This window comes from Aquarana catesbeiana, linkage group LG03 (genome assembly GCF_042186555.1).
Source record: "Aquarana catesbeiana isolate 2022-GZ linkage group LG03, ASM4218655v1, whole genome shotgun sequence".
Taxonomy (NCBI): Eukaryota; Metazoa; Chordata; class Amphibia; order Anura; family Ranidae; genus Aquarana; species Aquarana catesbeiana.
Genome location: NC_133326.1, coordinates 318873555 through 318889672, shown reverse-complemented (window position 1 = coordinate 318889672; position 16118 = coordinate 318873555). Strand labels below are relative to the sequence as shown.

General features: G+C 42.6%; 1 protein-coding gene and 1 pseudogene across 2 annotated transcripts in view; both read left to right on the top strand.

Annotated features, from left to right (window-relative positions):
- NR1H4 (nuclear receptor subfamily 1 group H member 4) overlaps positions 1–16118 on the top strand; it is a 119506-nt gene that overhangs the window by 39826 nt on the left and 63562 nt on the right. The gene's annotated exons all lie outside the window — the stretch shown is intronic.
- On the top strand, positions 5735–5853 carry LOC141135553 (5S ribosomal RNA; annotated as a pseudogene).

Sequence of the window (16118 nt, the reverse complement as noted above, 5' to 3'; positions counted from 1 at the left end):
GCATCTGTGAACAGCAATTTTCAAGTCTTTCCACGGATTCTCAATTGGATTTAGGGATGGACTTTGACTGGGCCATTCTAACACATGAATATGCTTTGATCTAAACTCTTCCATTGTAGCTCTGGCTGTATGTTTAGGGTCGTTATCCGGCTAGAAGGTGAACCTCCACCCCAGTCTTAAGTCTTTTGCAGACTCTTAACAGGTTTTCTTCTAAGATTGCTCTATATTTGGCGCTATCCATCTTCCCATCAACTCTGACCAGTTTCCCCATCCCTGCTGAAGGAAAGCATCCCCACAACAAGATGCTGCCACCACCATATTTCCTGCTGGGGATGTTGTGTTCCGGGTGATGTGCAGTGTTAGTTTTCCACCACACATTTTGCTTTTAGACCAAAAAGTAACATTTTGGTCTCATCTGACCAGAGCACCTTCTTCCACGTTTGCTGTATCCCCCACATGGCTTCTCGCAAACTGCAAGTGGGACTTCTTATGGCTTTCTTTCAACAATGGCTTTCTTCTTGTCACTCTTCCATAAAGGCCAGATTTGTGGAGTGCTCGACTAATAGTTGTCCTGTGGACAGATTCTCCCACCTGAGCTGTGGATCGCTGCAGCTCCATCAGAGTTACCATTTGCCTCTTGGCTGCTTCTCTGATTAATGCTCTTTTTGCCCAACCTGTCAGTTTAGGTGGACAGCCATGTTTTGGTAGGTTTGCAGTTGTGCCATACTTTTTCCATTTTCGGATGATGGATTGAATAGTGTTCCTTGAGATGTTGAAAGCTTGGGATTTTTTTTATAACCTAACCCTGCTTTAAACTTCTCCACAACTTTATCCCTGGCCTGTCTGGTGTGTTCCTTGGCCTTTATGATGCAGTTTGTTCACTAAGGTTCTCTAACAAACCTCTGCGGGCTTCACAGAACAGCTGTATTTATACTGAGATCAAATTACACACAGGTGGACTCTACTCACTAATTAGGTGACTTCTGAAGGCAATTGGTTCCACTAGATTTTAGTTAGGGGTTATCAGAGTAAAGGGGGCTGAATACAAATGCACGCCACACTTTTCAGATATTTATTTGTAAAAAAAATGTGAAAACCATTTATCGTTTTCCTTCAAGTTCACAATTATGTGCCATTTTGTGTTGGTCTATCACATAAAATCCCAAAAATATACATTTACGTTTTTGGTTGTAACATAACAAAATGTGGAAAATTTCAAGGGGTATGAATATGTTTTCAAGTCACTGTGCATGGTTAACTAGGGGTCTCAGGAAACAGTAAAAACAGTTTACCAGGTAGGGAGTGACCGCCTACTTTTCCCAATGGGTGACAGGCAGTTGATATATACACCTCCCCTTGCTGGGGCACAAACCCAGACCCCAGTGCCTATCAGCATTGGGCACCAGTACTTTGGGAAGGGGATCCCTGTTTTTTTGGGGAATCCATTTCAAAGCACCCCTCAGCTTACAATTTAAAGTGGAAGTATTTGGGCGGGATGCCTGGATAGCAATGATCCCGCTGAACATCTAGGATGCCGTATATAATGTAATGTGTGAGCTAAAATAGGGTGTGGATGATGATTAAACAGGAACATTTGTGAAATATGTACTATACAGGGATATTCTAGGAAAAATTGTTATTTGCAGACTGGTAGGAAGGAAATGGCTGTTACAAAGTTGTTTTCTTTCATACTGACATGACAAAATGTATTTTTTTTAAAGGCTGAGCTATTTTTTTTAGTATGTTAGATTAAATTTTTATATAATGTACCTTAATTTATTGTTTACTCTTAAGGCAAGTTTATGTTTTGCAATACTGGGCTGTAATTTCCTCTGCCTCTTTGTTTGCTTCTGTTGCTAAATAGCTGAACTAAGAAACAGTTCACTTGATTAATATGTTTGCTCAATGTTTGCGTGTAGTACAGTATGTACCTTTATTATAGATTACTGGGTATTGGCTATTCCCTCTCGGAGTGGGCTGCAAAACAAACAGATGACAAACATAGTTCTAAGTGACTGCCAACAACAAATGTCAAAGAATGACCTGCTAAACTGGCTGAAATTAATTCTATGGTCGGTCCAGTCTGCACCACCAGGCTCCATAAAAGTCGATTTTCCATAGTTTTTTTATCAAAAAAGCCAGGTGTTCAATTCTTGGTTGAACAGCGCCTGCACCCAATCAGATGCAGTCACTGTTCAGGTATTCTGACAGCTACAGGTACTGGCTGCCAGCATACAATAGTCATTGTAGATTCCTTCATTTATTCTGTTTAGCGTGGATGGGGGAATCAAGTGATTTCTTTTGTTCATCTCATGGGGCTGAATGAGAGAAATCTTAATGTGTACAGCCAGCTTTAAATTTTATATTTCCATAATTAACAGAATCTGAGTCAGCTATATACTAGGTATTATTATACTTATAACCTCTTATTCCCAGACATGTGCACAATTATTTAATACAAGGTCTCCTGATTGCCACTAAAGCCAGCCATAGACGGATTAAAATTCAGCCATCATGCATGCTAGTTGTACTGGTTGTACAGAAGTCGTTCTAGTGATTGACTTTAGTACGTCCAGCCTGTTGTTTTTTTTCATGAGATTATTGGCGCCGGCTATAGCCAGCAGCAAAAATCATTGTATTCTGACAGCAGACACCTCCTGCTTTCAGAATGCAATTGCACAATGGGAGTGACTGTGTTGATGGGGGAATCGAGTGATTGCTTAATGTACTGTATGGCCAGCCTAAACAGGGTAGTACTGTCTTTGCTTAGCAGAAAACAAAAGGTCAAGCAGATTATCATATCCTAAACATAAATGCTAACAAAGGTCTAGGATTGTTTATGCCCAGTACATAGTGAGATTATTTCATTATTCCATCAGCATTATCAATTTTTGACAAACTATATATATATATATATATATATATATATATATTTATTTATTTATATATTCACCCCCCTAGTTAGGTGCTAAACGGTTATAGGTAAATTTAGTAATTTTTGGGTTCTAGTGTAGTCAGTGGAGCTGGGTTTGATTAATTTGATCTGTTCTGGGCTCTACAGGTGCAGGCTTGCCTGTCTCCCCCTGTCCTTGCCAGAAAGTGCTGGAACATAGTATGTGGAGGAGGTACAGCCTGAGCTGATCATGTATACAGGCTCAGCCAATACCTGGTCGGGAGAGTGACCAGCAGGTGGATGAGTGGTATATATAGGGTCTGGAGCATGAGAGAGAGACTGTTGCTATTGTGCCCCTTTTGGTTGGAGGGATTGTTCCAGACCTGCAGGCCAGGGTTGTTTCCACTGTGGAATTTCCCCTGTGCTGAATTGTCTGTTTCTCTACATAGAAGACTATCCTTTAAAAGTTAACTGTTTGCTAGACAGTGTTCTTGATCAAGATTGTTATTTTTGGGTATCCCAAGGCCCACCCTAATTCCTATCCTAATTCTACAAACAATAACAATCACAAAAAAAAACACAATCTGAGTTTTCAAAGTGTGAAAGACTGAGAGAAATTATGTGCATCTGGTTGAAAATACCTTGCGACTGGCTGCTTTGCACTAAATTGGGATCAGGTTAAGCAGTGGGACCAGGTGGAAGGTCTATGCTACATGTAGGGGCTCATCAGTGGGATCCCTGGATTCAAGTGGCCATTACTATCAGCAACCAGGTAAAGAGCCACAGCCAGTAACATATGTATGCATTGTTAGAAGAATCGGCAATTAGCAACCAAGTGAACATGGAAGTGCATATACTGTGCAAAGGATCTGTATTTAACAAATTAAGTGGGATACTGTTGCCCATTGTAAAAGTATTGCTGACATGGGAAAAAAAGAGTTTAGTGTGGCAAAGCATCTGCTCTGCAAAGGCTGCTGCTGCCATTTGTTTGAACTTTGCCGTTCCGAAAGCAGGGGGTTAACCCGCAGAGCAGGAAAAGTGCAGCCATTGCTGGTAGCAAGTGGTGGCACAGGATTGTTGGTGGACTGTTGTTGTTATGTGCGGTTGTAAAGCAATTGTGGTGAGGCAATTGGGATGGCGAAACACTGCCAGTGCGGGAGGACTCCATAGTGCCATGAAAGAATTAACATGTGGCGTGGGAGTGAAGGCACTAGCGAATGCTACACAGAGATGGGTGGGGTTACAGCCCAATTGTGTTCCAGTGAGTGGAGGCCACCAGAATTCATCCATTCGGAAGAGGCGGGGGGAGTTACAGCATCACTTCCGGGTGCAGAGGACTCTTGGAGGGTGTACCAAGATGGAGGAGCGTGTGTGGATGCCGTGGGGAAACTTCCTTAACTTGAGTTCTAGAACAGAGGGAATGAACTGCAAAATTTGCCAAGACCTCTGGTATTTAAAATTCCTTAGTTAGGAAAACTTAACTGGTTTCCAGAAGTTAGTGTTATTGTAGGTAGGTGTAGATACTATAGATATGATGTTTTCTCTCTTTTCCCATTCCAGGGCTTCAGAAAAGAGGAAGAGGCAAGAGACCTTTGCCCCTGGGGCAGCACTTGTTAGATATTTCATATTGAGTTTAAGTATTTTTGCTTGCTCGAGGATCACCTCTACGAAGGAGATGCTTCAGAATGTTGTGCTGTACGCAGTGTAAATAGGTTGTTTAACCTGGAAAAAAACCTCAATGCTAGTTGCATCTACAGGATAAACCGTACAAATGGTTTTATGTTAATGCAATTTGGCACGTCAGTGTACCTATCATCCCCCGTCAGTAGGTGGAATGAAATACCCCGGTGGCTGGTAGGAGTAGGTGGGAGGGGTCCTAAGATCCCTAATCAATAATGAGTGTGTATGAACAGTAAGCGGGGTAACTTATAAATAAATTGCCTAAATTGGCACAGTGTGTTACCAAAAAGGGTCTACCCTATACGTATTGATACACACTATGCAAACTGTATAGGCGGAGCAAGCAATCACCCAGTGTGGTGCTCTTTAGCTAATGTCAACCATACAGGTGTAACTAAATTGCTGCATTAAGGCTAAGGCATACCATATGTCATAGTGAATGTATCCAAATAATGTGAGTTTACATCTGCATCAGCCACATCATTTGTGGCTGAGCAAGAAAACTCAAAACCGCTCATAAAGGAAAAGAGATGACATAGGCCACATGAGCACACCACAGTTCATATAATGAAGCCTAGACCAAGCAGATGCTACAGTATTTCATTCAGTATTTCATTCAAAATTAGTATGCAATAGTCCAATATGTATAAGTCTACAACAGGTCAGGAACTCCCGGGGGTGACTTTGGCTTTAAACGCTGCCAGGTGACTTTAGTGCTCCCCCTTCAGATATCCTACTCACCGACTCCTGGTGCCCCTGCAGGGGTATTAGGCATGTAGTATTTCAACTGGAAATCGCTGCTCCCTGTTGTTAGTGGTAGGTCCTGGTTGGTGAAGGTGTTGCAATGCCCTCATGCATCAGAAAAATATAAAACAGGGGCTTCCATAGTGTAGTAACTTAAAAAGTCCATTTATTTATAAAAGCATATAAAAAAATTGATATAAAAGTATAATGAGAAAAACAAATGTCCCAGTCAGAGTTTTAGTGTATATTCCTACCCAGTAGAATACTGAGGCAAGATCACACTAGTTCCCAGCAAAGAGCCAGATTGAAAACCACTAAAAATCACAACCGTGTAGCTAGATGGGGGATAGCAGCAGCTGTGCGTTGCATCTGCGTTCCACCCACTCTTCCACACGGAAATTACGTCATGTGCGTGGTTCCTATGGCCACATCACCCTGAAAGCGGCCAATCTCGTCTGATCTCGGAGGCTAAGCAGGGTCGGGCCTGGTTAGTACCTGGATGGGAGACCGCCTGGGAATACCAGGTGCCGTAGGCTTAAAAAAGCGACGGAACCACGCACATGACGTAATTTCCGTGTGGAAGAGTGGGTGGAACGCAGATGCAACGCACAGCTGCTGCTATCCCCCATCTAGCTACACGGTTGTGATTTTTAGTGGTTTTCAATCTGGCTCTTTGCTGGGAACTAGTGTGATCTTGCCTCAGTATTCTATTGGGTAGGAATATACACCAAAGCTCTGATTGGGACGTTTGTTTTTCTCATTATACTTTTATATCAATTTTTTTATATGCTTTTATAAATAAATAGACTTTTTAAGTTACTACACTATGGAAGCCCCTGTTTTATATTTTTTTGATGTATGAGGGCATTGCAACACCTTCACCAACCAGGACCTACCACTAACAACAGGGAGCAGCGATTTCCAGTTGAAATACTACATGCCTAATACCCCTGCAGGGGCACCAGGAGTCAGTGAGTAGGATATCTGAAGGGGGAGCACTAAAGTCACCTGGCAGCGTTTAAAGCACCAAAGTCACCCCCGGGAGTTCCTGACCTGTTGTAGACTTATGCCCTGTACACACAGTCGGACTTTGTTCGGACATTCCGACCACAAAATCCTAGGATTTTTTCCGACGGATGTTGGCTCAAACTTGTCTTGCATACACACGGTCACACAAAGTTGTCGGAAAATCTGATCATTCTGAACGCAGTGACGTAAAACACGTACGTCGGGACTATAAACGGGGCAGTGGCCAATAGCTTTCATCTCTTTATTTATTCTGAGAATGCGTGGCACTTTGTCCGTCAGATTTGTGTACACACGATCGGAATTTCCGACAACGGATTTTGTTGTCGGAAAATTTTATAGCTTGCTCTCAAACTTTGTGTGTCGGAAAATCCGATGGAAAATGTGTGATGGAGCCTACACACGGTCGGAATTTCCGACAACAAGGTCCTATCACACATTTTCCGTCGGAAAATCCGACCGTGTGTACGGGGCATTATACATATTGGACTATTGCATACTAATTTTCAATGAAATACTGTAGCATCTGCTTGGTCTAGGCTTCATTATATGAACTGTGGTGTGCTCATGTGGCCTATGTCATCTCTTTTCCTTTATGAGCGGTTTTGAGTTTTCTTGCTCTTTGCGCATACAAATGATGTGGCTGATGCAGATGTAAACTCACATTATTTGGATATATTCACTGTGACATATGGTATGCCTTAGCCTTAATGCAGCAATTTAGTTACACCTGTATGGTCGACATTAGCTAAATAGCACCACACTGGGTGATTGCTTGCTCCGCCTATACAGTTGGCATAGTGTGTATCAATACATATAGAGTAGACCCTTTTTGGTAGCACACTGCGCCAATTTAGGCAATTTATTTATAAGTTACCCCGCTTACTGTTCATACACACTCATTATTGATTAGGGATCTAAGGACCCCTCCCACCTACTCCTACCAGCCACCGGGGTATTTCATTCCACCTCCTGACGGGGATGATAGGTACACTGACGTGCCAAATTGCATTAACATAAATTCATTTGTACGATTTATCCTATAGATGCAACTAGCATTGAGGTTTATCTTATATGGTCAGCAGAGTACCCCTTGTGAGTGCTCAGCGTAGGGGAGGCAGCAACCTGTTCCTATACCATATAGACATATCCTAAGCGCAGTTTTTCTAAGTGTTATTGAGGTTGTTTAACCTGTTTCTTTTATAGGAATGTTAGAAGATAGTACCTCGGCTGAAGTACTGTAGTAGTGTTGTTGATAATGCTGAATGTGTCTTAATCTTTTTATTGTTAGATAGAATTGGGTACTTGTTTGTCATAACAGGAATGTCTATATGTAAAGATGGATATGTGTTGTTTGGAGTCCTTTCGCTGGGAGGTCCCCTTTACATGGGCCAGGCGTGAGGCTCCCTTTAGTATGTAAATTATTACTATTTATTGCATTTTCTATTTTTCTACCTTCATGTGGAATGCCGCACGCTGATTTGTACATAAGTTATTTACCCTAACCCCTCCTTGTTTTTAGCCTTGGGATACTATACTCTTGGGATTACGAGTAAATTTTTATTCAGCCCATAAGAACAGGGTGTATTTTTGGTGGGGGTGAGTGTAGCGCCCTCCTAGTTAGGTCCTAAGAGGTTATAAGTTAATTTAGTCATTTTTGGGTTCTGCTGTAGTTGGTGGAGCTGGGTTTCATGAATTTGGTCTGCTCTGGGCTCTGCGGCTGCAGGCTTGCCTGTCTCCCCCTGTCTTTCTAGAAAGTGCTGGAACATAGGTAGAGCCTAAGCTGATCATGTATACAGCCTCATCAATCCCTGGTCAGGAGAGTTAACCAGCAGTGGCCTGAGAGGTGTATATAGGGTCTGGTGCATGAAAAAGCAGGGTCCTTTGCCTGCTGGAAAGCGACCCAGCCTGAAAGTGCTATTAAACCCTCCAAGGCCTTTGAGAGTCTGCAGGAGGTTCTGGTTCAGGAAGGAGCTAAAAGATCACCCCAAGTCACAGAAACACCTGAGGCAATGTCCAGGAAGGATCTGGTCAGGAGGCTCATGGTGCAGTGTTAGCTGATACTGGAAGGGGGCATCCAAGTTGCCAGTGACACAGGGCTCAATTCACAAAGAGTTAAATTCCAAATAGGTATGTTTGATAAATTACTGTATGCATACCCCCCAATTTTTTGAGATGGGAATGAGGGACACCTATTAGCGTAAGTATGTTGGTATAGGGCACACCCCCTGCCACGCCCCCTTAAAAGAGAATTATAAAAAAAAAGATTAGTTAAACCCCCAAGTGATTTTTTTACCACTACTATTTCTGTATACTGGCTTTTGAAATTTACAAATGGAACAATTTAAAAATTGGATGAAATTTTAGCATTGGGAAACACAAAAGATAAATAGTGCATTTTATATACAACTATATAGATCAGACTAAAATGAGGGACAAAGGAGGAAAGAGGGCAGAGGGACTTTTTTCCAAATCAAGGATAGTACCTCAAAATCAGGGCCAGTTAGGAGCTACATTATGTGTATGAGATACATTTCAAAAATCCCTGCAATTCATTAAAAAAAAAAATCGGGAGTTAAATTACTCATGTTTCTTTAATTAATGCAGCGCTTTCCTCTTGATTCATGCTTGTTAAGGAGCAGGTGGCTGCCAGCCTCCTTAACAACCAGTAAATATCATGGTGGTTAAGGAGCGGGCAGCCACCGCATCCTTAACTGCTTACCAACTGGGCGGCTCGTACAGGCACCGCAATGGACATGTACTTCAAGGTTTTCTTCCGGGTCCGTGCGCACGCACCTGGAAACCTGAGCTGTCATTCGCTGCAGCACAAGCTGATCAGTGGGTCCTGGCCAATGATTTATGGCTGGGATCCGCTGATTGGCTGAGTAAATGACAAAAGAAAGCCCTTTGTTGGTAAACAACACAGGGCTCTGTACAGACAGCAATGATATGGCATTTTTCTCCCTGGAAAGCAAAGAGTAAAAACTGGCACATTGCTTAGTAAACACAACACACAGTACACACAGTAAACATTGTTAGGCAACAACTGGGTTCAATATATTATATATATATATATATATATATATATATATATATATATATATATATATATATATATATTATGAGAGGTGAGGTGATTGATGGCAGTGCCGGCCCAAGGCATTGTGCTACCTGGTACCAGGAATAAAATGCTACCCCCCCCCCCAAAAAAAAAAAAAAATCACGCCCAACAAAATGCCCCTAAATCCACTATTTTATATCATGATAACTAAAGTAGACCTGTCATGGCTCTATACATGTATATTGGAGTATAAAGAGGACCCGTTATGGTTGTTTACATGTATAGGAGTATAAAAAGGACCTGTTATGGCTCTATTCATGTATAGGAGTATAAAGAGGACCTGTCATGGCACTATACGTGTATATATAAGTATAAAGAGGACCTATCATGACACTATACGTGTATACAGGCATACCCCACTTTTAAGTACACAATGGGGTTTATTTACTAAAGCTGGAAAGTGCAAAATCAGGCTCACTTCTGCATAGAAACCAATGAGTTTCCAGGTTTTATTACGAAAGCTTAATTGAATAAGCTGGAGTTAGAAGCTTATTAGTTTCTATGCAGAAGTGAGCCTGATTTTGCACTTTCCATCTTTAGTAAATAAGCCCAATTGTGTACTTAAAAGTGGGGTATGCCTGTATACAGTGGGGACGGAAAGTATTCAGACCCCCTTAAATTTTTCACTCTTTGTTATATTGCAGCCATTTGCTAAAATCATTTAAGTTCATTTTTTTTCCTCATTAATGTACACACAGCACCCCATATTGACAGAAGAACACAGAATTGTTGACATTTTTGCAGATTTATTAAAAAAGAAAAACTGAAATATCACATGGTCCTAAGTATTCAGACCCTTTGCTCAGTATTTAGTAGAAGCACCCTTTGATCTAATACAGCCATGAGTCTTTTTGGGAAATATGCAACAAGTTTTTCCACACCTGGATTTGGGGATCCTCTGCCATTCCTCCTTGCAGATCCTCTCCAGTTCTGTCAGGTTGGATGGTAAACATTGGTGGACAGCCATTTTTAGGTCTCTCCAGAGATGCTCAATTGGGTTTAAGTCAGGGCTCTGGCTGGGCCATTCAAGAACAGTCACAGAAGCCACTCCTTCGTAATTTAGCTGTGTGCTTAGGGTCATTGTCTTGTTGGAAGGTAAACCTTCGGCCCAGTCTGAGGTCCTGAGCACTCTGGAGAAGGTTTTCATCCAGGATATCCCTGTACTTGGCCGCATTCATCTTTCCCTCAATTGCAACCAGTCGTCCTTTCCCTGCAGCTGAAAAACACCCCCACAGCATGATGCTGCCACCACCATGCTTCACTGTTGGGACTGTATTGGACAGGTGATGAGCAGTGCCTGGTTTTCTGCACACATACTGCTTAGAATTAAGGCCAAAAAGTTCTATCTTGGTCTCATCAGACCAAAGAATCTTATTTCTCACCATCTTGGAGTCCTTCAGGTGTTTTTTTAACAAACTCCATGCAGGCTTTCATGTGTCTTGCACTGAGGAGAGGCTTCCGTCGGGCCACTCTGCCATAAAGCCCCGACTGGTGGAAGGCTGCAGTGATGGTTGACTTTCTACAATGTTCTCCCATCTCCCGACTGCATCTCTGGAGCTCAGCCACAGTGATCTTTGGGTTCTTCTTTACCTCTCTCACCAAGGCTCTTCTCCCCCAATAGCTCAGTTTGGCCGGACAGCCAGCTCTAGGAAGGGTTCTGGTCGTCCCAAACGTCTTACATTTAAGGATTATGGAGGCCACTGTGCTCTTAGGAACCTTAAGTGCAGCAGAAATTTTTTTGTAACCTTGACCTAATCTATGCCTTGCCACAATTCTGTCTCTGAGCTCTTCAGGCAGTTCCTTTGACCTCAATATTCTCATTTGCCGTGACATGCACTGTGAGCTGCAAGGTCTTATATAGACAGGTGTGTGGCTTTCCTAATCAAGTCCAATCAGTATAATCAAACACAGCTGGACTCAAATGAAGGTGTAGAACCATCTCAAGGATGATCAGAAGAATTGGACAGCACTTGAGTTAAATATATGAGTGTCACACCAAAGGGTCTGAATACTTAGGACCATGTGATATTTCAGGTTTTCTTTTTTAATAAATCTGCAAAAATATCAACAATTCTGTGTTTTTCTGTCAATATGGGGCGCTGTGTGTACATTAATGAGGAAAAAAATGAACTTAAATGATTTTAGCAAATGGCTGCAATATAACAAAGAGTGAAAAATTTAAGGGGGTCTGAATACTTTCCGTCCCCACTGTATGTATAAAGAGAACCTGTCATGGCTCTATACATGTAAAGGAGTATAAAGAGGACCTGTCATGGCTCTATACATGTATAGGAGTATAAAGAGGACCTGTCATGGCTCTATACATGTAAAGGAGTATAAAGAGCACCTGTCATGGCACTATACGTGTATATATAAGTATAAAGGGGACCTGTCATGGCTCTATATATGTAAAGGAGTATAAAGAGGACCTGTCATGGCTCTATACATTATATATGGTGGAATATCCGCGCTAAACCCTCTAACATATGTGCATATACTTATATTTAAAAATATATGTGTTGGTAAAAAGCGGTGAAACAAAATTAAGTATATTTGTTGATAAAAAACATTAAAAAGGAAGAAAGTGGTGCTGCAACTAGAAAACCTGTATATTCAGCTAATAGATATGTGTAACAAACACGCAAATAAAATAATATAGATAAATGTATAAAAACCACATAGGTGTAGGAATGAAAAAAACACAAATAGTGCAACAATATAGTTATTAGTCAGATAACAGATATCAATCCGTGAAAATCCGTTGAAATTGGACTCAGAAGGTGTAACGATTGCTCTATTCACCCCGCAAAAAGGGCAGCCAGACAACAGCCAAAAAAGTGATTTTAAAGACCAAAGGGCCACTTACCAGATCTGTTGGATCTCAGGTTATAGAGATCATATAGGCATACACAGGAGGGATCAATCAGCCAGGGACGGTGTTGATCATCAGATATCCAAATCCTCTCCTCCAAAGGCAACTCTCCAACTGCTGCAGTATGCTTCGTGAGACCCTTGTCAGGGTAAGATTGCTCGTGGAGCATATTATGAAAGGTAGAAAGAAAACTTTATGCTGCAGTACTAAAATCAAGGTTTCTTTATTCCAATATGATGATAAGCAACTGACATCCAAAAAAACGGTGTATTCATTAAGAACTCACAGCCGCGGCTCAAGCCAGCCAGCTGGTGCGTGGTGGAGCTGTAGGACCTGACGTCACCACGCACCAGCTGGCTGCACCATGAAGTCTTCTTTCTACATTTCATAATACGCTCCACGAGCGATCTTACCCTGACAAGGGTCCCATGAAGCCTTGTTCACTTTAAGGGTCCCACGAAGAATACTGCAGCAGTTGGAGAGTTGGATGAACATGTGAACACACCGTCCCTGGCTGATTGATCCCTCATGTGTATGCCTATATGATCTCTATAACCTGAGATCCAACAGATCTGGTAAGCTGCCCTTTGGTCTTTAAAATCACTTTTTTGGCTGTTGTCTGTCCGCCCTTTTTGCGGGGTGAATAGAGCAATCGTTACACATTCTGAAGAGTCCAATTTCAATGGATTTACACGGATTGATATCTGTTATGGACTATTAACTATATTGTGGCACTATTTGTGTTTTTTTTGTTCCTACACCTATGTGGTTTTTATACATTTATTTATATTATTTTGGTTGCTCACCTAAATTTGTTACACATTGCTCTATACATGTATAAAAGGACCTGTGCGTGGCCGGCGGCCACGATGTCAGCCGGCCACCCACGATCACTCCACAGAGAGCCAGAACGGGGATCTGTCAATGTAAGCAGACAGATCCCCAATTGAACAGCGGAGGAGAGACAGATCTGCTGTTTCTAGTGATTTGGAACAGAGATCTTTCTCCTCCTCCAGTCAGTCCCATCCTCCCCAGTTAGAAACACCTCCCAGAGAACACATTTAACCCCTTCCCTGACAGTGACATTTACACAGTATTCAGTGCATTTTATAGCACAGATCACTGTAAAAAGGTCACTGGTCCCAAAAATGTGTCAAAAGTGTCCGATCTGTCCACCACAATGTCGCAGTCTCGCTAAAAATCGCAGATCACTGCCATTACTAGTTAAAAAAAAAATAATAAAAATGCCTTAAATCTATCCCCTATTTTTTAGACACTATAAGTTTTGCGCAAACTAATCAATATACACTTATTGCGTTTATTGTAGAAGAATACATATTGGCCTAAACTGATGAAGACATTTTTATTTTTTTGGATGTTTATTATAGAAAAAAGTAAAAAATATATATATTTTTTTTTTTTCAAAATTGTCGCTATTTCTGTTTATAGCACAAAAAATAAAAACCACAGAGGTGATCAAATACCACCAAAAGAAAGCTCTATTTGTGGGAAAAAAAAGGATGTAAATTTTGTTTGGGTGCAACGTCACACGACCGCGCAATTGTCAGTTAAATCAACGCAGTGCCGTATTGCAAAAAAATTGATTGAAGTGCAATATTTCTATTATTACATTGTTATATAAAATAAAATAGTTCAACTCACTATAATGCAGAATCAGTGGGAGCCCTGAGCGTGTTACTTGCCAAAGTCACCGGCCTTCAGATGCGGATTGTCACTTGCCACATGTTGCGGATTGTCACTTGCCACGGCATCACCTGCCATGCATTGCGGATTGTTACTTGCCACGATGTCACACATTGCGGATTGTCACTTGCCACAACTCCACCTGCCACACATTGTGGATTGTCACTTGCCACGATGCCACCTGCCACACATTGCAGATTGTCACTTGCCACGACACCACCTGCCACACATTGCGGATTGTCACTTGTCACGTCACCACCTGCCACACTTTGCGGATTGTCACTTGCCATGACATTATCTGCCACACATTGCGGATTGTCACTTGCCACGATGTCACACATTGCGGATTGTCACTTTCCACAATGCCACCTGCCACACGTTGCAGATTGTCACTTGCCACAACGTCACCTGCCACACATAGCGGATAGTGGATTGTCACTTGCCACGTCACCTGCCACACGTAGGGGATTGCCACTTGCTGTGTCCCAGAGTAAAGGCAGGCAGCATAGAGATGATGTAATCTCTCTGCTGCCCGCGGCTGCATAGTGAGGGCGGAACTGCAGTGATGCAGGGTGGTCGGTGAGAGATGATGTTGCCTCTCTGCTCCCCTGCCCACCGGCCCCCTGATTGGCCAGCAAGCCTGCTCACAAGCCGACTGTCCCACCCGCTGACTGACTTCCCCTGTTCTGCCCGCACGCTCCTGTCCCCCATCAGATAGTGTCCGCCCTGTACTGCGCAGGCGCAGCGCTTGCGCAGTACAGAGGACAAAGGAGACGCCGAAAATCTCTGAACATGAACAGCGGGAGCGTGTGGCACAATGTACTCTTAATTGCGCAGGCGCTGCGTAGAGCTGATGAACAGCTGTTCATGTTCGGAGACTTTCAGCGTCTTCTTTGTCCTCCGTACTGCTCAAGCCCTGCGCAGTACAGGGCGGACACTATCCGATGGGGGGCCTTTCTTGGCAGAACACCGGGCTCCTCACAGTGGGATCTGCAGCGGAGTGGGTGGAATGGGCTGGCTGGTGGGCGGCAATTTGCCGCCCCCTGAAAGTGCCGCCTGGAGCCATCGCTCCATCGGGTCCCATGGTAGGGCCGGCCCTGATTGGTGGACATTATGTTTCACCTCGCATTTGCTGAGAACTAAGGTGGAATCCGGTCCGGGTTTTACCAGCCACCTTTGCAGGGTTGGTTCCTGACCAGATTACGCGGTCCACTTGTGTCCACCAACAGGTGGTATAAATAAAGCAGGACTGGCACAAAGGAAGGAAGCCAAAAACCTTAGAGAGCTGTTTATGTGAAGCTTGCTTTGTAAGAGAAAAGGTTTGCATTATCTTTGATTTGTGGGTGACTGGGAGAAGATCTTCACCTTCACCTGTTGAGTTATGCCGTGTACACACGAGCGGACTTTTCGACCAGACTGGTCCGATGGAACGAATCCGTCGGACAATCCGACCATGTTGGAACATGTTTCAAATCTTTCCGATGGACTCGAGTATGGTCGAAAAATCCGCTCGTCTGTATGCTAGTCCAACGGACTAAAACCGACGCTAGGGCAGCTATTGGCTACTGGCTATCAACTTCCTTATTTTAGTCCGGTCGTACGTCATCACGTAAGAATCCGTCGGACTTTGGTGTGATCGTGTGTAGGCAAGTCCGTTCGTTCGAAAGTCCGTCGGAAGTCCATCAAAAGTCCGTCGGAAAGACCGTTGGACCTTTGATGTCGAAAAGTCCGCCCGTGTGTACACGGCATAAGGACCCTGTTCAGTTAGTGCCTGGATGGCAAGGTTTTATTTTCTGTTTTTGTTTGCGGTATTTTAATGCAATCTTTAAAAATAAAACTGGCTACAAGTCAGATTTTAAGAAACCTGCCGTTTGGACTACTGTGTTTCCCAGGGAAGGTGACAATATATATATATATATATATATACAGTATATATATATATATATATATATATATATATATATATAATAAAAAAGAGCCACGCTACAAACTGTAATGATCAAAGATACATGAATTAAAACATCAAAACAAGTAAATTGTAATATGGAGTTTCAATAGCAACATAAATGCCATGTGTA